This window comes from Aphelocoma coerulescens, unplaced genomic scaffold, assembly GCF_041296385.1.
Source record: "Aphelocoma coerulescens isolate FSJ_1873_10779 unplaced genomic scaffold, UR_Acoe_1.0 HiC_scaffold_77, whole genome shotgun sequence".
In the NCBI taxonomy this organism is placed as follows: domain Eukaryota; kingdom Metazoa; phylum Chordata; class Aves; order Passeriformes; family Corvidae; genus Aphelocoma; species Aphelocoma coerulescens.
Genome location: NW_027184063.1, coordinates 1,343,759 through 1,368,112, shown reverse-complemented (window position 1 = coordinate 1,368,112; position 24,354 = coordinate 1,343,759). Strand labels below are relative to the sequence as shown.

Here is a 24,354-nt window from a genome sequence, read left to right as displayed (position 1 = left end):
CCCAGGAGCTGAGATAAGGACCAGGAGAGCTCCTGCCCCGAGCACCAGCACGGAAAACCAGACCCAGTCTGGGGACAGGGATTGAATTTCTTAGCAATGAAATCAGAGCACGAGAATGAGAAGGGAAATAAATCTCTCAAACATCCTCCCCCCACAATGGGGATCATCTGGAACAGGGGTCACCAGGTCTCTGCCCAACGGGGGTCATTGTGGATCACCCGACATGGATCCTCTGCTGCGAGATGAAGTTGGAGCAGTGCACAAAGCTCTTCCTGCACTCGGGACACCCGCAGGGCTTCCCTTACTGGTGGCACTGTTAGTGTCTGGTCAAGTGAGAGCTCCTGGAGAAGCTCTTCCCACACTCAGGACACTCGTAGGGCCTCTCCCCGGTGTGGCTCTTCTGGTGGCGGATAAAGTTGCAGCTGGAAATGAAGCTCTTCCCAAACTTGGGACACTCGTAGGGCCTCTCCCCAGTGTGGATTCGTTTGTGCCTGGTGAGGTTGGAGTTGGTACCTGAAGCCCTTCCCACAGTCAGGGCAGCGGAAGGGCCTCTAATCTTTGTGAATCTGCTGGTGCAGGAGGAGACTTGAGCTGGTCTGAAACCTCTTCCCACATTCGCCACACTTGAAGGGCCTTTTCCTAGTGTGGATCATCTGGTGGCGAATCAGGTAGGAGCTTGTGCTGAAGCTTTTCCCACATTCCCCACACACATAGGGCCTTTCTGCGATGTGGATCATCTGGCGGTGGATCAGGTTGGTGCTCCGGCTGAAGCTCTTCACACATTCCAAGCACTTGTAGCGTTTCTCCCTAGCGTGACACTGCCCATGGACGACCAGGTTTGAGCTCTGACTGGATCTCTGGCCGCCTTCCTGGCACAGGGTGGGTCTTTCCGCCTCAGAGCTCCCTGGGCTGCCCCTCCTCCTGTGGGATCTCTGGGGCTTTTCCTCCCCGTTGGATTCCGGCGCTGTGGAGCTGCTCAAAATGGCCTCTTCCACCAGGTTCTGCCACGGGGATTTGTCCTCCCTGGGCTCCATCCTCAGCTCCTCATCTGGGGGAGGAAGGACAAGGAGATGATGGGATTTGCCTCTGTGCCACAGGGAAGGGGAAGGAGATCCCCCCAGTCCGTCCCCGGCAGGACGGCCTCGGCAGCGGGGTTGTCCTGCAGCTGGGGGTGATGCTGGGCTGGGAGATGGAGCAGGAGAGAGGGGGAAAGGGGCAGGGACTTCCTCCTCACCTGCCTGGGTGTCCCGGGGCATCTTCCTCTTTCTCACAGCCTCCGCCTCCATCTGGCCAAGGTTTGGGAGTGGGAAATCCTGGTTTGGAGGGAAAAACAAGGCGTGAGTGTGTTGGCTTAGGGGTCGCTCCTGCCCAAGTCCTTCTCTAGAAGTCACCGGGCATATCATGACTGTAAAATCCTCTCAAACACCGTGCTGGTTTTAACTGGCATGAGAAATGAACCCCACTGATCTGCCCCAAGAGAGATGAAGGTGGGAGTTACAATTCACCAAAGAGATGACAAGAAATACCATGATACAGCTGTAACCCACAAAGGCTGAGTATAACCAGGCACCCTGGGACAAGAGCAGAACGGTGGTGCTTAGTTCCTGTGCTGAGCACCACCTGGTCCCGCTGCATGCAAAGCAAAAGGAAAGAAAACAAAACCTGTTGGTCACAGTGGTAGACACACTGTCCTGTCCAAGTGATGGGTGCAGTCTTGTCGACAGCAGTGACCATAGTCCTGTTGGAGTTCTGCTCCTGCCCTGGATCTCTTGAGTGTTGCCAGAAGGCCTCAAACCCAGATTTTATATGCTCAGGTTCAGGTGGGGAATGCTCAGCTCCTCCCCAGGGTGGGCAGTTTCACAATGGAATGATGTCATCCTGGGAGTCATGGGATATTTTGGGAGCCTTGATGGTCTCAGTCCTTGCAGCTGCCCATTGTGCTGGGGCCATTCAGTCCATGATGGCCCATCAGCAGAGGTGAGCCCTCAGGCTGGGTGGGACTGTGCTGCTGCTGCTACCCCGGAGGGAGTTATCCCAGCTGAGTCATTGGTGTGCAGAAAAAGAAACACTGCCCTGCCTCCCAGGGTTTGCCTCTCCTTCCTTATCTCATTTAACAGCCAGCTCCTCATAGCCTGAGGGGTTGGGGGTGCACTGGGCAGCTCCTGCAAAGGACCCATCATGAACAGCTCATCAGAAATGAGATAAGGGGAGTGGAATGCACAGTTTGGTCTCACCCACAGAGGGCTAAAGTGGCACCCTGCTCCTGTCAGCAGCACAGGCTGGCAGGGAGATGGCATTGTAAGGTCTTGCTCCACTTGGCTTTCAGCCCACTAACCCACGGGCAGGGTCCCTTCCCACCCCAATCCTTCCGGGCTTCTGGCAGGGACTCGCTTGCCTTTCCTTCCTCCCTCTGCTTCCAGCTGGGAATGTGCTGGGAAATGTCCAGCAAAGCAGCCTTTGCTGTCTGCTCTGGGAGCCCACCCAGCTGCTGGACCTTGTCCCCTGGCCCTGCACAGCTCCCGTGGGAGGCACGGCAGGACCAGCACCCTGCGAGCCTCGGGAATGCCCCTCTGGCATCCACGGCACACCCTCCAGGCATCTGGAATTCCAGTTCCCAGCAAGGAGAAGATGTTCCTGCCCTTGAAGGCAAAGGTCTCAGGAAGGAGCCAAAAGCCAAGTGCTGCAAGATCTTCCAGTGACATTTCACTGCCAGCCTTCATCACCTCATCCATGGTTGTTTTAGCTGGTGGATTGGGAACAAAATCAGGGGAGGGCCTTTGGTGGGAGCTGCCCTGGCTGCAGAGAGACACTGAGAGACAAACAGAGCAGGCAAAGAAAGGCAGAAGGGAAAGGAGAACACAAATACAATCAGCTGAGAAGGTGGTGTTGCCCACCGACCACAAACACAAACCAACAGAGAGTCAGTTTATGTGGTGCTTTATTCAGGGCCCGGGGACCTGGGGACTGGTGTCCCAAATCAGGCTTGCCAAAGACCTATCGTTTCACTCAGCTCTTTATACAGTTTCAAACATTGGCACACATACAAAACATTAACAATTGATAATCATACCCCAAGCCGTATATCTTCATGGTTGTCTAGTCTTAGATAATGCTCAACGAACTCCCACCACTGAAATCCCCCTTGCATGCCACATATATCGACCCAGAACTATTTACTTTTAGACATGTTCTCCATGCCCAGCTAATTCACTACTCCTAACTTCCCCACCCAGCACATTCCATTCCTGTTTCCCAAGAGAACTATTTCTACACCTGAGGCCTTACAGCCTAGCAGAGCCTTAGCCTTACTACTTCTAAAATCCAATATCCTATCCTTTTTGTAACAAGTCCCCCCTTTTGAGCATCCTTCGAGCTTCTTCTGGGTTCGCAAGGATGCTCAACAATTCATGTTGCCGTTTCGCGATAAGCAGGAGGTGGAGTGGCTGGTTCTGCCAGAACTTCTCTTCGCATTATCGCCTTCATTATTCGCCGAGAGTGTTGACCTTCCTTGACAATCATTCCTAAAAGACACTTATATACTATTAAGGCAACTAAAATGATTATAACAATCATGATTCCATACTGTACAATTGAGGATATCCATCCGGACATCCGAATTCCCAGGGAGCTGAACAGTTCTCCAACCCAATTATGTTCTGCCTCTTTCTGAATATTATTCACCTTTCCTTCAATCTGTTCTAATTGACTTATATCCTTTTCTACTTCCTGTGTAACATTCGGGATGTGAATGCAGCAATGATCATCTCTACCATGCAGATAGCCACATATGCCATGCTCCTTCAACAATATCATATCTAAAGCCATCCGATTTTGAATTGTCATCCTAGACGTAGCTTGTAACTGCAGATTTAAGTCCTTGAATCCCTTCTTGGTCACAGCCGCCAACCTTTCTGTTTGCCCCAACAATTTGTACAACATTTCCCTGCTTCGATATGATGATATTGGTGCAAAGAGAGATTCTAATACCCACCCAAATTTAACTCCTGAAGAAGGTCCATGCCAATCTTCCCCTTCTTCTAACCCTATGTCTCCAATTTCCTGACTTATATCTCGCTTATGTCTCATTTGTATTTCTGAGGCCGTCAATTTTGTCGATTTCCAAAAAGGACATAGAGTTGGAACTCCTAAAGTAATTTGTGTAGTTGGACCATCTACCGGCATATGAGTGGTCCAGTGTCCGTGACCCATTACCCAAACTAAATTTCCTGGAGCTCGGATTGATGTAGTTTTACAGTTTAACTCTCCTTCTGTATTTTTGTCTTTTATCGTGTGGTTATATCCCCTACATTCACAGCCAAATCTCAAAAGTACCTTTACAGGCAGTAGACTCACAGACTCACTTGGGCTGTCACAAGTGAAGACCTTAGTGCAATTCCAATCGGTCATTCCAGGTGCATCTTTTCTCCAACTACCCTGTCCTTGATAGGTCTTTGAGTAAGTTTGATTTTTCCGTCCCTTCCAATAAATACACCATTGAACTGTTCCTATGTAACTATAGGTTTCTAACAAACTAGGTCCCCAGATTGTCTGCCATTGCTCCATGGTAGTTGTGTTTGTAACATTCTGGCATATTATTTCAAAATATTGTTCAGTTGCCGGGACTTGTAGCGTTTGCCTCTCATCGTATTCACACCATCCTACTCCATGGAATCTTCCGATTTTGGTAAATACAGCATTCGGAAGCTTGTAACAATCTGCTCGGTTCCCCGGGGTTTTCCAGTGTTTCCTTATCACATTTGTCCGATTAACCAATTTAGTTCGGATCCTAGTCTCCTGGGTACAACTTAAGGTAACTGTTCAATTAGATGCAGGCATGTCTGGAGCTGGTATAATTCCCCATGGTATAGGATCTCCTGCCACATGGGGCAAAGGCAGACATGCAGTGATTGCTGATACATTTTGTGTTTGCCCAAAATCCCTAATTAACCCCACAATCAGATTCTCTGGTTTGGTTCGGATTTCATCCTCTGGTACCTGCCGAGTCACCCTTGTTCTTTCAACATAAACACTAATCATCCCGGTTGCCCACCAATCATCTTGAGCAACCCAACACCAGTATTGTCCATTATCTTGCTGTTCCAGGACCTCTTTAATTACTAACACTATTTCTTGGGGTTTTCTTCTAATTTGATATTTCCCTTGAGCCACCAAGTTCTGTCCTCCAAACCACCATTCATACTCAGTGTAGCTTTCAGTTGGTATCCTACATCTTAAAACCAAATCCTGCCCTTCCTTTGCGTTATATATTTTCTGTTCAGGCTTGATTCCTCGATCCTGTTGTAATACCACTTCTACCTTCCTGACCCCATAACCTCCCCTATTACCACAAACAAGAACACAAAGGTATTTACCCTCCGATCTACCAATCTCTGAGTTCGTTATATTCAACCATCCTCTGCTTTCATTTCCCTGCGTCCACCAACTTGTCCCTTGTACCTGTGGATTCCACATTTCCTGTGTTGTGTTCCATTTCCACCATTTCATTCCAATCTGTTTCTGACACCCTGTTTCAAATTTATGAGTACATTTTATTCTGAGGGGAGGTCCGTCCCACATATCTACTTTCCCATTTGGGAGAGTCACCTGGACCTTATTTTCCGGTTCTGTTTGGGAGATATTTAAAATGTCAAGATTTACGAATCCATAATCATAACTCCCTTTTATCCAAACTATACAAGCATATTTCCCTGTTCTGGCCTTTGTTACATTGGATATCTGCAGGGTAGTCCTACCTTTTTGCTGCTTCTCATCCCAGACCGTTTCTACTCCTTTATCTTGAATTTGATCTTTGGTGATCCATTTCCATCGTGCCCTGACTCTGTCCCATCCAGCTCCCTGGTCATCGACAAACAAACATGTGAGATTTACATTTGAATTCTCCGGTACCCACACCCTCGATTCAGGTATTGTGATTTTAACAAAGGTTTCAACAATTATTATTTTACTCAAGAGTAACAACAACAGCATTAATTTTTGGCTTTGAACACCATTCTTGTGGGAGATAGGGGTTCCACCGACCATCGGGAGGGGACCTTTTTGACCCGTGTGTAATGGATCCAGCTGTTGATCCCGTCGACCTTGACGGCGGTGTAAGTTGTCATTATCACTTGATGGGGGCCGTCCCATGTTTCCTTCAGAGGCTCCACCGACCAGTTCTTCACATAAACTTGGTCTCCTGGGTGAATATCGTGAGCAGGAGTGTCCAGAGGTAACGGTCGATTCCACTCCAGCGTGGATCTCAGTGCTGCAAGGGTCTTATTTAAAGACAAAACATAATTTACAATCATCTGATCCCCAATTACATGTGGGTCCCCTTGATAGGTTACAGCATGATATGGTTTGCTGTACAAAATTTCATACGGACTTACCCCTATCCTTTCTCATGGTTTAATCCTAATCCTCAGAAGGGCTAGAGGCAATGCTTGGGGCCACTGTATTTTAGCTTCTTGACAAATCTTTTTAATTTGATTTTTCAGAGTTTGATTCATTCGTTCCACCTGACCACTAGATTGAGGTCTCCAGGGGGTGTGTAAGTGCCACTGAATTCCCAGAATAGTAGAAACTTCCTGCACGATTCCTGCAGTAAAATGTGGTCCTCTATCTGATGATATTCCTAAAGGAACCCCAAACCTCGGAATAATTTCCTTGAGAAGGGTTTTCACTACCTCCTTGGCCTGGTTCGTCCTGCAAGGGAAAGCTTCGGGCCATCCTGAAAAGGTGCACACATAAACTAGTAAGTACTTGTATGCCTGAGATTTTGGTAACTCGGAAAAATCTATTTGCCAGTAATCCCCTGGTTGTGGCCCTACACGTATTTTCCCCATTTGGACTTGTCTTCTAACCAACGGGTTATTTTTAATGCAAATCGGGCAGGTGGCATTTATTCTTCTGGCCATTGTTATCATCGAATTAGAGAGTACTATTTTCTTTAGATGTTCTACCAATGCTTCTGCACCACAGTGGAGTTTGTTATGTTCAGTTTTCATGACTACTTTCATTAATTCCACTGGCAGTATAACTTGTCCGACCGGTGTTACATACCATCCTACAACATTCCTTCTTGCTCCAGTGAATTGTGCCAACCGTTCATCCTCCGGAGAGTAGCACGGTTTCTCTTCCAAATAAGGTGCAGCGGGATTTTCTCTTGTCGGTATCAGAGCCATTTGAGTCCAGACCAATCTGGCTGCCTTTTTCGCAGCTTCATCTGCCATCCGATTCCCCTGAAATTCCTTCCCGGAGTCTGCTTGATGACCTCGGACATGCATGATCGCTACTGCTTTAGGTAAGTGTACAGCTTCCAACAACTGAATTATTACTTCCTTATGTTTGATCTGTGAGCCTTGAGAGATCAAAAGTCCTCTTTCTTTCCACAGAGCCCCATGGATGTGAACTACACCAAATGCATACTTTGAATCAGTCCAAATGTTCACTTTCCTGTCTCTACTAAGGACCAATGCCCTTACCAACGCCCATACTTCTGCTTTTTGCGCTGAAGTTTCCGGAGGCAGTGCTTTAGCTTCCACTATTTCCTGGAGTGTCACCACAGCATACCCTGCATACCTGGTTCCATGCTCCATAAAACTGGATCCGTCCGTAAACAGCTCCACATCGGGATCTGCCATCGGGACATCTTTCAGATCTTCACGGCTGGCATACACTTGTTCGATCACCTCCACGCAGTCATGCTCCAGTTCTCCTTCCTCTTGGGTGGACCTAAGGAATTCTGCTGGATTGAGATAGTTGGTTATTTTCAATTCAACATCATCTTGTTCCCGCAACTGAGCCTGGTACTGCATCATTCTGCTGGAGGAGAGCCAATGCCCCCCTTTTTGTTCCAAGACGGCTATGACCATGTGAGGTACATATACCGTGATGTGTTTTCCCAGTGTCAGTTTCCGTGCCTCCTGAATTAGGATTACCGTAGCAGCCACTGCTCGCAAACACCCTGGCCACCCTCTGCTCACCATGTCCAGCTGTTTCGAGAAGTACCCCACGGGCCTCTTCCATGACCCCAATCACTGTGTGAGTACTCCTAAAGCTAATCTCTGCCTTTCATGCACATACAATTGAAAGTCTTTTGTCAGGTCAGGCAGACCCAGAGCGGGGGCCTCTTTGAGTGCTTGCTTCAATTCCTGAAAGGCCTTGTGCTGTGTCTTACCCCACTTGAATTCGGGTTCCTTGATTGTTTCGTACAGTGGTTTGGCCATAAGTCCGAAATTCGGAATCCACAGGCGACACCAGCCAACCATTCCTAGGAAAGATCTTAGTTCCTGATTATTTCGTGGTACAGGGATTGCACAGATGGCTTGAATGCGGTTTACCCCTATTCTCCTGACTCCTTGTGATATTTCACATCCCAGATAAATCACCTTCTGTTGCACCAGCTGCGCTTTTTCCTTGGATACTCGGTATCCTGCCTGACCCAACATGTTTAATAGTTTAATTGTTAACTTTGAGCACAGTCCCCGCTCCTCTGTTCCCAGGAGTATGTCATCCACATATTGTAAAACAACATAAGAAAAAGGAGAATCTTTTACCTTGGTAGTTTTCCATTCCTCTAACTCCTTTGCTAGCTGGTTTCCAAAAATGGTGGGTGAACACTTAAATCCTTGTGGCAACCTGGTCCATGTTAACTGTCGCTTGCGGCGAGTGTCTGGGCTTTCCCATTCAAAGGCGAAAATGTGTCGACTCTCGGGGGCCAGTGGGATGCAGAAGAAGGCGTCTTTTAGATCAATCACTGTGAACCACTGAAAATTCTCAGAAATCGATGTTAACAATGTATATGGATTGGCCACCACCGGGTGTATATCTTTGGCAATTGCATTTACTGCTCTCAGGTCCTGCACCAACCTGTATTTCCCATTTGGTTTCCTTACCGGAAAGACTGGAGTATTAAATTCCGATTCGCATTCTTGTAAAATCCCTAATGCTATAAATTGCGTGATCATTGGGGCAATTCCTTTCCTGGCTTCCAAACTGATAGGGTACTGTCGAACTCTTACCGGGTGTGCCCCTTCCTTTAATTCAATTTTCACAGGAACGGCTACCCTGGATCTGCCCGGGGTCCCTGTTTCCCATACCCACGGGACTACTGCCTGCTCTATTTCCTGGGGTATCTCCTCTGTCTTTGTCTCTTTAATCACAAAAAGTTTTGCCAGATTCCCCTCCGGGATTTCTAGTTTAGCACGCCCTTTCTCAAATATGATTTTTGCATCCAGTGCCGATAATAAATCTCTCCCCAACAAGCATTCCGGGCTGCTTGGCATATATAAAAACTGGTGATCCAATTCTTTGTTTCCAAATTTGATTTCCAGTGGCCGCAAGAATGACCTCTCCACCACCTCCCCCGACACCCCTACTACTTTCACAACTGAATCACTTAACGGTCCTATTTGTTCATTGATTGCAGAGAAAGTGGCTCCTGTATCTACCCTAAATTCCCTGGGCCCCCCGTCAACTTCCAGGACCACTTTTAGATCTTTATCTAGTCAGCTCTGATTTTGATAGCTCCCCATCATAAAGGCTTGAGCGACACCTTGTGGTCCTGGCGCGAAAGGGTTTAACCCATCATTCGCATTCATTCCCTGATTCATGGGATTCCCTCCTGGAAAGTTACTCATCGGTGTCCCCATCCCCAAATTGAGGGGGCACTCATTCTTCCAATGACCTTCGGCGAAGCATCGGGCGCACTGACTGGGCCCCAATTTACCTCTACCCCTACCCATCATCTGGTTCCCTACATTCTGATTCACAAAACCTCCGAAACCACCTCTTCCCATGCCCCCGTTTCCTCTGCCTCGTCCCCTCCCCCAGCCTCTCACATTCATCTGACTTGCCTGTTGTAACACTGCCAACATGCTTGCTTGTTGCTTCTTCACTGCCTCTTTCTCTCTATTATTGTACACTTTCCACACTACTTCAAGCATTTTCTCCAAGTCCCGAGTATCATTCCCTTCTAGCTTTTGTAGCTTCCTCCTAATATCCTCCTGTGACTGTCCCATAAATATCAAGGCCATTTGCAGTTTTCCTGCCTCCGATTCCACGTCTAAGTCTGTATACCTCCGCGCTATTTCTTTCAGCCTCTCCAAGAACGCAGATGGTGACTACCTTATCCTGTCTTACCGCATACAACTTAGACCAATTTAAAGTCTTTGGAATTCCCCTCTGAATTCCTTCCACCAACAGCTCCTGATAAACCTGCAACCTATGATACTCTTCTGCCAAATTAGGGTTCCATTCTGGATCTTCCCTTGGTACTATTTCATTCACATTCCCTATTCCTTGTAGTGCTGGTGCTCGCAACTGAATCATATCCCTTGCCCGATTAGACATAGCTTTAAATACCATCTCCTTTTCCGTAGAATCCATTATCGAGTCTAGCAACACCTGTAGGTCATTCCAGTCCGGATTCTGTGTCTTTATTACCATTTTCACCACCCGAGCCACTTTTTCAGGATTTTCTCTATAAGCTCCTGCAGATTGCTTCCAAATTATTAAATCATTGGGGGAAAACGGAACTTTCACTCTGACCCGATCCCCTGTTGGTCCAACTGCTTCTCGCAATGGGGCCATTAGATGTGCTCGAGAAGCGCTTTTTCCCCTGTCCAGACGCCCTCTGCGAGTACGCTGGGAGAGCGGAGTTCGGGATTGTTCCCTCCCTCTCTCCCTGGGCTCGGGAGTTCGGGATCGTTCCCTCTCTCCTTCCTCGGAGTCAGATTCCTCTTCCGAAGAATCTGAGTCCGGGAGGGGGAGGTTGACTGGGTCGGATGGTGATACCAACAAAGACACATCCTCCTCAGGCTCAGAAAACCGTAGCCTTCGCTCTTTACAACCCGCGCATTCCTCTGGTTCCGTTTCTAACACCATCATTCCACATTTCCTCTGCCAGTCCTTTTTTCCTATTAGCTGATAAAACAAATCCAAATAGGGTATCTCATCCCACTTCTCATTTTCCCGTAAATACCGCATCATGGGGGTTATAATTTCAGAATTAATAGTGCCATTCCACTGCCACTGCATCCCCCCAGTTTCATATTCAGGCCATACCTTATTACAATAATCAATCAATTCTCTTTTCCGCAGCTCCCGTCCCAATTTACCCTCCTTCCAATGACTTAGCAAACACCCGAGGGGAGAATCCTCCGGAATATCCTTATCTGAACTTGACAAAGCCCGAAACACCTGCAACGGCATCATTCCAGAGGTATGCAACCACACAATAACGCACACAACTAATAACACACAGACTAATACCAATACCAATTACCACAATATCCAATTCCCTCCTTGCTTATCTCGTCGCCGCGAGAAGCAAGGGCTGGCTCTGGAAAGCTTTCGCTCTGTCTGACGGCCAGCGCCTAGGCTTTATAATCCCAAACCAATGCCCCAACCCTGCGAGTAGAGACTCGTCTTACCGGGCAGGCTACCACCACCGGTTTAAAAGGAATAAAGCACCTTGTGGGCTTACCTCACGGTTGTCCGTCGGACGCGGGGTCAGGCACGGGCTGATGTCTCCCCAGAAATCACCTGGTGCCGGCACGGAGCAGATCACCCCGCGAACCGCCCCTATGACCCCCGGAGTCCCACCTGGGTCGCCAGAAAACTGTTGCCCACCGACCACAAACACAAACCAACAGAGAGTCAGTTTATGCGGTGCTTTATTCAGGGCCCGGGGACCTGGGGACTGGTGTCCCAAATCAGGCTTGCCAAAGACCTATCGTTTCACTCAGCTCTTTATACAGTTTCAAACATTGGCACACATACAAAACATTAACAATTGATAATCATACCCCAAGCCGTATATCTTCATGGTTGTCTAGTCTTAGATAATGCTCAACGAACTCCCACCACTGAAATCCCCCTTGCATGCCACATATATCGACCCAGAACTATTTACTTTTAGACATGTTCTCCATGCCCAGCTAATTCACTACTCCTAACTTCCCCACCCAGCACATTCCATTCCTGTTTCCCAAGAGAACTATTTCTACACCTGAGGCCTTACAGCCTAGCAGAGCCTTAGCCTTACTACTTCTAAAATCCAATATCTTATCCTTTTTGTAACAGTGGCACTCTGGAAACCAGACCAGAACTGACTGAAAATGAATGTGACAGAAAGAAATAATTTGGAATTGTGATTTCCTATCAAAATACAATTTCCTGCCTTTCTCACAAACCTCCTCCTGCTGTCATTCAGCAGGGCTTTCACCAAGTGCTCTGCTGGGAGTGGATGTTCCAGGCTGCAGACACAAGGAAACCCGGAATGGGCTTCTTCCTGCTCCTGGGGAGTTTGACATCCTCTGCCGAGGAGATGAGGAGGCAGCAGAAGAAAAGGGCAGCTGGGGTTCACCCTTCCACAGGAATAAGAGGGGGAAAGTCTCTCGTCCTCTCTGTCTCTGCTCCCCCAGGGATGTGAAGGCTGATCCCAGACCCCCAAGGGTCACATTCAGGGCTGCCTTCCTGGAATGCTCGTGTGGAATGGAGGGGCAGCGTGGCAGCACCTGGATCTTGGACCACCCAGCTGCCCCCCAAGTTTAGTTTCTCTGTCCCTCTCCTACCTGGGGAGTCCCAGGGCAGTCTCCAAGCCTCTCTTGTCTGGGAATGATTTGGGGCTGGGGATGGTCTCTGTCCCTCTCACCCCACTCAGTGCCTGGTGAGGGTCTCTGTCCTTCTCCCCTTGGGATTTTTGGGAGGTGCTTGTGTGGGTTTGGGGGTGTCTGTGTTGCTCTCACCCCGATGGTGCTTGGGCAGGGTCACCCAAGGAGTGACAAGGACAGAGACTCCCCCGGCATCCCCAGGTATGAGAAGGTTGGAGAGCCCCTGAGCACACTCAGCAGTGTGAGGGACACAGAGCCCTTGGTCCCCAATCCCGCACAAGCATTCCCTGGGGCAAGAGGGATGGAGATGCCCGAGCATCCCCAAGGCTGAAAGGGACAGGGACACTGCCTTGGGAATGCCCTGGAGTGAGAGGGACAGGGACAACCCCACCAAGCCCCTCCCCAGCATCCCCCAGGGAGAGAGGCACAGAGACCCCTTGAGCATCCCCTGGGCACCGGACAAAATAAACTTGGCAGAAATCAAACTTAACTCTACCGAAAATGCTTGGAGGAATGTTTGCTCTTCCCACAAGTCACTTGTGATGAAAACGCAAACAAACCCCAACCATGAATGAACCGACAGCCGAAGCAGTTATGGTGGCAATTCAAAGGTCCAGCAGTCCCCGCACAGCTCCAGCTCAGCTGCTGGCATGTTCCTGTAAAAGAAAAGTGAAAGTTCGGCCCAATACAGATGATTTAAAGGAAGGATAAACTCTGTGTAGCTGTCACAGAGGTGACAGGGATAAAGAGAAAAATGATTCTCACATTTGGCAAACGGCCCCAGCCTGTGAAAGAGAAGAGGGGGGAGAGCAAGGGAGTGACAGAGACAGAGACCTCCCCTGGGGAGGGGCGAGTGTGACAGTGTCCCCTGTGTGTGTGGCCTTCCCGGGGTGGGGGTTTCACACCTGAGCCAGTCTGGGTAAGGGGGGTGGTGTTCACTCCCCCTGGGCAGGGGTTACCCCACACCCCCAAACTCTCCTCCTGCCCCCTTGGTTGGGGGATGGGGGTACAAACCTGGCCTCAGCAAATGGGTCTGGGGGCTGGGGTCTCCCCCAGCCAGGGCTGATTTTCAGGACAGCTCTGGCCTTGGCTTTCTGGTGGATTCATTCTCCTCCCTCAGCCTTGTTTCCTCCTCCCTAGACCTGAGATCCCTGGCTAAGAGTCCCCCTTTCCCTGATCTCAAGGTTCCTTAGCTCAACTTGCAGGCCAAAGTTCCCCTCAGGAGACACATTCAGGGACAGGGGGTGCTTGGGTGGTGGCAGCTCCTTTATACAGTTCTGCCATAATGGGCAAAAAGCTCTTCCTGACAAAGTTTCAGCTGTGAACCACAACATTTCAGTCTCTCAGCAGCCCCCAGAGCATCCCCCATGTTGCCAGATGGAAAATCCTCTGTGCCAGGTGGGCTCCCACAAAGCTCATTCCTCAAACCTGTCTTGGGGCTGAGTCAGGGATGCAGTATCCCATGATGGTTTGTGCTTAGCGAGTGGGAACCTTCTGTTCCCGTGGTGTTGTTTGTTCTGTTGTGCTCTCTCTGTATTTTATAGTAAAGAGCTGTTCCTCCTGTTCCTGCATTTTTGCTCAGGAGCCCTATAATTTTGGAATTGGATCCAAGGGGATCATTGGGGCACTGCTGGGCCCCATGGAAGCAAGGGGCCAGTGTGATTCTGAGAGGCCCCGTGGATCCAAGGAGACCATTGTGCTCCTGCAGGTCCTCATGGAATCACAGAGTCCATTGTGACACTGCTGGGCCCCGTGGAGCCAAGGACACCTTTGTGACACTGAGGGGCCCATGGAAGCAAGGGAACCTGGAACAGCTCTGGCTGGCTTGGCCTCCTGGTGGTCACCTGACAGCTCCAGCTGATCTTGGAATGTTGAGAGTCGCTTCTCATCTGCCCCTGGAGCTCTGGGGCTCTGTGTTTTCCTTCCTATGGAACAGATCCGTCCTTCTCCTCCAGCGGCCCATGGCCAAAACTGAGATTCCTCTTCCAAATTGCTGTGTATCCAAGGACTGTTGCCAGATGAAACCTGCCAGGACAATCAGCTCTACCGGGCTTGGCCTCCCAGGGACACCCTCTCCTCTGCCTTCATGACACTGAAGTCTGTTTGGCGTCAGGCTGTTCCGCAGGCTATCCCGCTTCCTTCAGGACTGCTGTTGCCCCTGTGCCCACTGCCCCCCATAAGAACAGGCTGCTCTGTGGGGGAACAAATGCAGCTTCTCCTGGGGAAAGCCTCAGCGAGGGCTCAGTTTGACGTTGGTCATTGCGGTGACTGCAGGAAAGGGGCACCCCACCATGGGGTATTTCTTGGTCAGCTCCAGACATAAAGAGTGGGAAACTGTCTGAGACTCGGGTTGTGGCCTCGAAGGCACTACTGTGGTTTGCAGGGATCTGCAGGGCAGCACAGCCCTGGCAGTGCCCGGGAGTGGTCCCTTTGGAGGTGGTGTTGGATCTGATGGGGACAAGGAGGACTCTGTGGGGCTGGGGGTGGCCTTGAGAGTCTCCATGGTACTGAGGAGGAGCTCCATAGATGTGAGTTGGTGTCTGGGGCTGAGGGGCCATAGGGGGTTGGAAGAGCTGTACCTGGCCAGGGGAATGTGTGTGAGGACAGCAGTGACCTCTTGGCCGGGGCTGCAGCCAGGGGTGGCCAGGGCTGTCCTGCAGAGCAGGGTCCTGCAGCCCAGGGCGCTGTGCTGGGGCAGGGACTCTGCTGCCTGCCAGGGGCAGCTCTCAGCCGGCCCGGGGAGCTGCTGCCAGCGCTGGGGGAGGAGCTGCGGGGGGGAAGGAGTGACCCTGAGCAGGGCAGGTGCTGCTGCTGAGAGCTGCTGGCTGGGGCAGGGCTGCTCCCAGCTCCAGACCAGCCTGGGCACAGCTCCGGAGGCGCTTCCCAAAAGAAGGTAAGCCAGGGATTGCTGTCAAGATCAGGAGCGCTCCTGAGCCTGTTTGGATTTCCTGCTTGGAGCAGGCTGGGAAGGTTGCGGGATGAGAGAAGCAGAACAGGAGTTGGAATCCCAGAATGACAGAACATTCTGAGTCTCTGCTATTGTCCTTGTTATTGTTATTATTATTACTCCTCTGACATTGTCACTGCTATCTGGTGCTCTCAGGGGGGCTCTGGGATCTTCAGCAGCTGAGTCAGGCTCTGCCCTTGGGATTCCTGCCAGACAGGGCTGTCCATGGGAATGGGGTGTCCAAGCTTCCCAGTGCCCTGTGGGGCTGTGGGCAAAGCAGTCCATGGGAAAGGGGAATGAGCTGAGCCTCCCTCCCTGAGATACCATCGTGGGTACACCCAGGGCTCTCCTCACTGTGTCCTTCCAAGCTCTGAGCTGCCCTCCTGGGTGCAAATCTGTGCCAGAGCCTCTCGGCGTGCCCTGAATGTCCCCCGGGGAAGTGCAGAGATGCCACAGCTGAGGAAATGCTGCTGGGTTTGCCAAGGGCAGCGTGAGTGTCCCTGGTAGAAGGGCGTGCTGAGACCTTGCTCAGAGACCTTTAGAGAGGGTGAGACATTCAGGGATCCCTGTGCTCTGGGCAGGGTCTGGTTTATGCCAGGGTGAGCCGGGAGTGTGATTGTGCTCTGACTGCAGCCAAAGGGGCAAGCCCAGGGCAGTTGGGAACAAGCCCATGCAGCCCCTCAGCTTGCCCTGAGCCACAGGGAATCCTTTGCCTCTCACCTCTCAGTGGCAAAGGTGGAGTGCAGCAGAAATGCTGGGGATTTCTGACCTCAGAGAAGCAGGAATGATGTGTGGGTAGGAAAACCTTTCCTAAAACTCACTCCTGCCATCCCTGTCCTGTGGAACTGAGAGTAAAACTGCTACCAAGCCTTTCTAGGAGGGATTGCACTGACAAATCCTGACTCTCCAGCCTTGTCCCTCTGCCACACGGCCACAAACCCAGGGCAGCGGGGCAGGGATGGCTCCTCGACAGCCCCCACGCACAGGCCTGGCTGCTCCTGGCACACTCAGACAGCACAAGTGGAGCTCAGGCAGGCAACTGGGTGAAGGTTTTCCCAGAGCAGGAACAAGGGTGGGGCAGTCCCAGCGGGACAGTCTGCAGGGAATGGCACGGGTTTGGCTCCAAGCAGCCTGTCCTGACTTGTCACTGTCCTTTCTCCATGAACAGGTGCCCATGGCCAGACACAGCAATGTCCAACAGCAGCTCCATCAGCCACTTCCTCCTGCTGCCTTTGGCAGACACGTGGCAGATGCAGCTCCTGCACTTCTGCCTCTTCCTGGGCATCTCCCTGGCTGCCCTCCTGGCCAACGGCCTCCATCATCAGCACCGGAGCCTGCGGCCAGCACCTGCACAGCCCCATGTTCTTCTTCCTGCTCAGCCTGGCCCTCACCGACCTGGGCTCCATCTGCACCACTGTCCCCAAAGCCATGCACAATTCCCTCTGGGGCACCAGGCACATCTCCTACACAGGATGTGCAGCTCAGGTGTTTCTGATTGTCTTCTTCCTTGGAACACAGGATTTCCTCCTCACCCTCATGTGCTACGACCGCTACGTGTCCATCTGTAAAGCCCTGCACTACGGGACCCTCCTGGGCAGCAGAGCTTGTGCCCACATGGCAGCAGCTGCCTGGGCCAGTGGCTTTCTCACTGCTCTGCTGCACACGGCCAATACATTTCCTCTGCCCCTGTGCCAGGACAATGCCCTGGGCCAGTTCTTCTGTGAAATCCCACACATCCTCAGGCTCTCCTGCTCAGACACATACCTGTGGGAATTTGGGCTTCTTGCTTTTAGTACTTTTCCTTTTTTGGGTTGTTTTGTGTTCATGCTTTTCTCCTATGTGCAGTTCTTCAGGGCCATGCTGAGGATCCCCTCTGAGCAGGGCTGCCATAAAGCCTTTTGCACGTGCCTCCCTCACCTGGCCGTGGTCTCTCTGTTTATCAGCCCTGGCACATTTGCTCACCTGAAGCCCCCCTCCATCTCATCCCCATCCCTGGATGTGGTGGTGTCAGTTCTGTACTAGGTGGTGCCTCCAGCCCTGAACCCCCTCATCTACAGCCTGAGGAACCAGGAGCTCAAGGATGCCCTGAGGAAAATGATGACTGTATCTTTTCAGAAGCAATAAACTCTCCTTTTCTGCTCCAGAACCTTCAGAATGTGACTCTTTATGATCTCAGCTTTTTTTTCCTATTTGTCCATTTTTTCATTGGTGCCTTCTTTTCTTCTTTTTGTAGTGTTATGCTGTTTTTTATAAAATCCTGTAGTACTGCTCTTAGCATTTCTACATGAATGTCTGGCTTTCTTTGGAAACACAAAGACTTTCAGGAGGCTTCTTCCCTGTGCATTTGAATCAAAAGGAGTGTCTGCCCTGACTTGTGTGTCCAAGGTTTGTTCCTCAGCCCTTCTCTGGCTCTGCAGGGGCAGTGCCTGTGGGCACAGCTGGAGGGAAGATACTCCCAGCAGCAGCACAGCCAGGGACAATGGCCCAGCCTCTTCCCACCTCTGCTCTTCCCAGCCCATGGAACCCAGAGTCAATTGTGACAAAGTGGGGCCTCTTCAGACAGAGGTTGGTGTGGAAACAGTGCCACCACTCAGGGAACCCAGTGTCCATTGTGACACAGTGGGACCTCATGGAAGCTAGAACATCTTTGTGATGCAATGGAATCTCATGGAATCAAGGGCAGTTGTTATAGAGAGGGGCCTCATGGAACACAATGGCCACAAAAACATTGCCAGGCCCAGTAGAAAGAAGGCGCCTGGGGAGGGCACTTGGACACTGTCTCTTGCAGCAGACTCTGGGTCTGCTGCATCACTTTGCATCACGTGCAGTCCTGTGGAGCAAGGCCTCAGGAATAAATTTTGGGAGCACTTTGGGAGGTCTTTGATGGATTATGACACCCCCTCAGCTGCCTCTTGTGAATATCCCGTGGATATGGCCTTTCCAGTGTTGGAGGTTTCCCAGCTGGGCCAGTTTGTGTAAGGGAGGATGGGTGTTCAGTGCCTCTGACCAGAGGTGGCACCACAGACCTGAAACCTCCTTGTTCCCCCTCAGTGGCAGGGGAGTCTGTGTAAACCTGTGTAGGCCCTCTGTGGACTGTGGTCTCCTCCACCCCAAACCCAGCCAGCCATGATTTTGTGCTCTTTGGTTTTCTTGTGGATGTGTTCTTTTCCCTCAGCCTTGATTACTTCTGCCTAGAACCTGAGATGATTGCACAGTAGTGTCCCCTTTCTCTTAGCTCTGTGACTGAACTCCCAGTCCAAAGTGCCAGTCAGGCATCTTCAAGGAGGGCTGGGCTTCTGTGGCTGTAGCTTCTTGATACAGTTTTTGCTAGAATGGGCAAAACTCCTTCATAACAATGTTTAAGGTATGAACCATTTCAGTCCCTGACAGCTTTATGCCATGGCTCCATGAGGTTCCATAACCTCACTATGGACTCAGTCTCAAGCTGCATTAGGCCCTGCTCTGTCCCACTGGATGCTTAATTCCATGAGGTTCCATTTGGTGGCTGTGGTCTCCTGGTTCCATGAGGCTCCACTGTGACATGTTGGAGCCTTGTTCCAGGAGATTCCATAGAGTCACAATGGACTCCTGTGTTCACATAGGCCCCACGGTGTCACATCAGAGCCTTGGTTCCATGAGTGGCAGAACCCACATTTTGGCATTCTTGCAGTTTGTCCAGGAACTGTACAAACGACTCTGCCAGACCCTGTAGGATCTTAGCAAAAGACACGTTAGCATCAATACCCGTCCCCAGGAGTTGCCGCAGGGCTTGCCGGGCTAGGTGGGTGATGATATCATACACGTCACACAGGTAGCCTGTCTGCGCTGTAGGGACTGCGTACGGACCCTCTGCGGTCAGCTGTGCGGCAACGATGGGTGGATTTCTGTCTTGCAGCACTTCCGCCTGGGTAGTACACAGCTCACGGTAGTCACGGTCAAGATCATTCTCATTATGCTTTTGCAGTCATTAGGTACGAGGATGTACACAGTACTTATGGAGTCCAGGTAACTTAGGACGTGACAGAAGGATACGCCGCTTTCCTTTACTAGCATCCTCAGTTCTTTGATTACTTTATAGTCTAGTTCCCTGTAGGCCGGGCGTTGCTTCGGCGCATATATAACCAGACAGGCAGTAACAACCGCCAGGTCGTTCTCCTCCATCGCGGCTTCCCTACACTTCCGCCAGTGCTGGGTTACAACGTCATCATTGTGGGCAGGAAGGGAGTCCGAAGCTTGCTCACGGTCTGGGACTTCCATGCCGAGGAAGCCAACTGTGTAGGGATTTTTTTATCATGTAAATCAATTCTGTAGGGGATGGGAGAATCTCGGGGTAGCCGGATGCATCAGATACAGGTTCAGGAGGTGCTGAGGGCTCAGGGGAATCAGCTTCTGAAGCCGCATAATGGCCAACATCCACGGAACTTCCCTTAAAGTCTGCCATGATCGTTCCCCATGTAGCGAGGTGCCTGCAAGCTTCGGCATTGCTGTCCCTGGCGATATCAAAAAGTCTCTGCCCTACCACTTGCCAGACTTCTGATTGAAGGGGCCCACTGAAGGGAAAATCTCTAACCTAATCGGACACCCAGTCCAGCAGGGTGCTTAATTTCACATCAGCAATACCAGTAGTTTGCCGATGTAGGAGCCGCCATACAGGTCCAATCTCCTTCTTTGTTCCAGGGATCTTCCACCTCCCATATTGCTTCCACTGGTTACTCACCTGATAGGTGAGGTGCATGCACTTGAATTCCTTGAGTTCCTTCACCGAACTCTTCCCGGTCAACCAATTCCTAACACAGTGGAAAGTGCTATCGGAGTGGTGCACACCCTTCACCGCTTTTATTGGTCCCAATTCGGGCCAGCCACTTGCAGCAATGGGGAACAAAGACAACAGAACCCCTTGTATGACCCAAGAAGATCCCTTTATTTCCAGAATCACCCCCTCTTTATACCTTTCATCTCAAATGAAACCAAACTGAAGAACCATAACAGAACTTAACAGCAGAAGGGCACCCATTGGCTGGCACAGCTGCCGTGCTGCGGTCCACGCATCCTATCAGCCAGTCAGCTTCCCGCTCATATGCTGTGCAAACCTTCCTCCAGCCAATCACAGTCCCTCTGCCAATTGTCACTCAACCGACTCTCTCCTCACTCGCAGCTGCCTCTCACCCTTCACCCAACTTCCAACCGCCCAGCCCGCAGCGGGGCCTTTCCCACAGGGCCTTCTGCTGAGCATAAGCTTCAATCACTTTAACAAATGTAATCCCATATTCCACAACTGTGGTCTCTTGGGTTCCATGAGGCTCCGTTGAGTCACAGTAGAGCCCTGGTTCCATTGGGTTCCAGAACTCCACTGTGGTCTCTTTTATTCCATCAGGCCTCACTGTGTCAAATCAGAGCCTTGCTTCCATGAGGTTCCAAGACCTCACTGTGGTCTCCTGAGCTGTGTTATGCCCTGCTGAAACATATTGGAGGCTTGGTTCCATGGGATTCCACAGCCTCAGAATGGTCTCCTGTGTTCGTGAGGCCCTGGTTCGTTGCTATATAGCCTTGGTTCCAGGACTTTCCATAACCTCACTATGGACTATTGGGTTCCATGAGGACCCGCTGTGTCCCACTGCAGCCTTGGTTCCGTGAGGTTCTATACAGTGGTTATGGTATCCTGGGTTCCGTGAGGCCACACTGTGTCATTTTAAGGCTTTTTTCCATGAGGTTCCAGAACCTCACTGTGGTCTCCTGAGCTGCATTAGGCCCTGGTGTGTCATAGTGGAGCCATGGTTGCATGAGGTTCCATAACCTTTCTCTGGTCCCTTGGGTTCCATGAGGGTCCTCTGTGTCACACTGGACCCTTGGATCAATGGGGCTGCATACCCTCACTATGGTCTCCTGTGTTCCATCAGGCCCCGCTAGGAGACATTCTGAGTCACCTGGTCCTCCACAGGTGCCCCCACAGGCTCAGGTAGGGGCTAGGAAACATGAGCATGGTGGGATGGCCAGGGTACTCCCAGGGGCCCGTGCAGCCAGGTACCCATCTGTCCACAGACCCTCCTGTGCCCCCCACCCCACAACCCACGTGGGCTATTCCAAGGTACCCCCCACTCTGACACCCCTCCCACCCTGTCCAGGTGTCCCTGACACCTGCAGCCATGTGTGAGGGGGAGCAGAGGCACATGGAGCTGGGAACAGGGCCATCGTGGCACAGCGACCTCACCCACCCCATTCCCCACCTCTGTGTGTCCTCTGAGCCCCTGGGGATCTCCAGTCCATGGACCTCCTCGGCCTCCTGGAGGAGTCCACAACCATCCCTAGAGGTCCCTGTCCCCCTGGAGGTCCCCAGCCCAGCAGGTCCCCACCCATACCAGCACCAGTCATGTGGGTTCCATTCCACGAGCTCCAGGGTGACATCTCCTGCCACCCTGAGAGCCCGGCCCGAGGACAGGATGTTTCCACTTTCCACGGCGATTTCTGTTGGTTCACCGTGATTTGCAGGGACATGGGGATGGCAGGGACAGAGGGGACAGCAGGGACATCAGGGACAGTGGGGACACTGATGCCCCCAGAAGCACGGCTGTGCCTGCCATGGGGAGCTGAGCTGCCACTGCTGGGGGTCTCACCTTGTACTGGCCCTCGTGGGGCTCGATCAAAATGTGCAACTCTCTCTCCTTCCATCTGAAGTGACTGTCCCCAGTCTTCTCCTCTTCTCCCCAGGGTCATGCAAGTGGTATCCAGCCCCTCGGTGACATGAAATGACAGCTGGAGGAGTTGTTGTGGCACACAGCACAGCAGAGACACCCAGAACCTGCAGCAACAGCACCCATGGGTGGGGGGTTCCAGCACCCCCACAGGCCACGGAGGGGCCCCCAATGCACCCCCACACCACAGGGGTCGGGGAACCTCGGACACATCCCCCCAGCCTGGGCACAGCCCAGTCCAGTCCCGCTCCTCCCACCCACTGAGTCCTGTCCCCGCCTGGGACCCGCACAGTGCCCAGTTTGAGGACACCCCCATGGTCTTCCTGCCCCTGTCCCGAATGAATCTTTGCCCATTCCCCAGAGACCCTGAGCAGCTTTGAGGTGATGGCTGGGGACAGAGACAGAGTGGAAACGGTGGCCGAGAGGTCACGGCTGCCCCCCACATAAATTCCCCTGGCCAGGTACAGCTCTCCCAATCCCCTATGGCCCCTCAGCCCCAGACACCAACCACCATCTATGGAGCTCCTCCTCAGTGCCATGGAGACTCTCAAGGCCACCCCCAGCCCCTTGCCCCACAGGGCACCACTTGTCCCCATCAGATCCAACACCACCTCCAAAGTGACCACTCCTGGGCACAGAGAGGGCTGTGCTGCCCTGCAGCTCCCTGCAAACCACAGTAGTGCCTTCGAGGCCACAACCCGAGTCTCAGACAGTTTCCCACTCTTTATGTCTGGAGCTGACCAAGAAATGCCCCATGGTGGGGTGCCCCTTTCCTGCAGTCACCGCAATGACCAATGCCAAACTGAGCCCTCGCTGAGGCTTTCCCCAGGAGAAGCTGCATTTGTTCCCCCACAGGGCAGCCTGTTCTTTCAGGGGGCAGTGGGCACAGGGGCAACAGCAGTCCCGAAGGAAGCGGGATAGCCTGCGGAACAGCCTGATGCCAAACAGACTTCAGTGTCACAAAGGCAGAGGAGAGGGGGTCCCTGGGAGGCAAAGCCCGGCAGATCTGATTTTCCTGGCAGGTTTCATCTGGCAACAGTCCTTGGATACACAGAAATTTGGAAGAGGAATCTCAGTTTTGGCCATGGGCCCCTGGAGGAGAAGGACGGATCTGTTCCATAGGAAGGAAAACACAGAGCCCCAGAGCTCCAGGGGCAGATGAGAAGCGACTCTCAACATTCCAAGATCAGCTGGAGCTGTCAGGTGACCACCAGGAGGCCAAGCCAGCCAGAGCTGTTCCAGGTTCCCTTGCTTCCACGGGGTCCCTCAGTGTCACAAAAGTGTCCTTGGCTCCAGCAGTGTCACAAGGGACTCTGTGATTCCATGAGGACCTGCAGGAGCACAATGGTCGCCTTGGATCCATGGGGCCTCTCAGAATCACACTGGCCCCTTGCTTCCATGGGGCCCAGCAGTGCCCTGATGATCCTCTTGGATCCAATTCCAAAATTACAGGGCTCCTAAGCAAAAATGCAGGAAAAGGAGGAACAGCTCTTTACTATAAAATACAGAGAGAGCACAACAGAACAAACAACACCACGGGAACAGAAGGTTCCCACTCGCTAAGCACAAACCATCATGGGATACTGCATCCCTGACTCAGCCCCAAGACAGGTTTGAGAAATGAGCCTTGTGGGAAACCCACCTGGCACAGAGGATTTTCCATCTGGCAACACGGGGGATGCTCTGGGGGCTGCTGAGATACTGAAATGTTGTGGTTCACAGCTGAAACTTTGTCAGGAAGAGCTTTTTGCCCATTATGGCAGAACTGTATAAAGGAGCTGCCACCACCCAAGCACCCCCTGTCCCTGAATGTGCCTCCTGAGGGGAACTTTGGCCTGCAAGTTGAGCTAAGGAACCTTGAGATCAGGGAAAGGGGGACTCTTAGCCAGGGATCTCAGGTCTAGGGAGAAGGAAACAAGGCTGAGGGAGGAGAATGAATCCACCAGAAAGCCAAGGCCAGAGCTGTCCTGAAAATCAGCCCTGGCTGGGGGAGGCCCCAGCCCCCAGACCCATTTGCTGAGGCCAGGTTTGCACCCCCATCCCCCAACCAAGGGGGCAGGAGGAGAGTTTGGGGGTGTGGGGTAACCCCTGCCCAGGGGGA

General features: G+C 51.7%; 2 pseudogenes; one reads left to right on the top strand and one right to left on the bottom strand.

Moving 5' to 3' along the window:
- LOC138102495 (zinc finger protein 208-like) overlaps positions 1–24,354 on the bottom strand; it is a 322,764-nt pseudogene that overhangs the window by 25,636 nt on the left and 272,774 nt on the right.
- Positions 6,858–17,710, top strand: LOC138102504 (olfactory receptor 14C36-like; annotated as a pseudogene).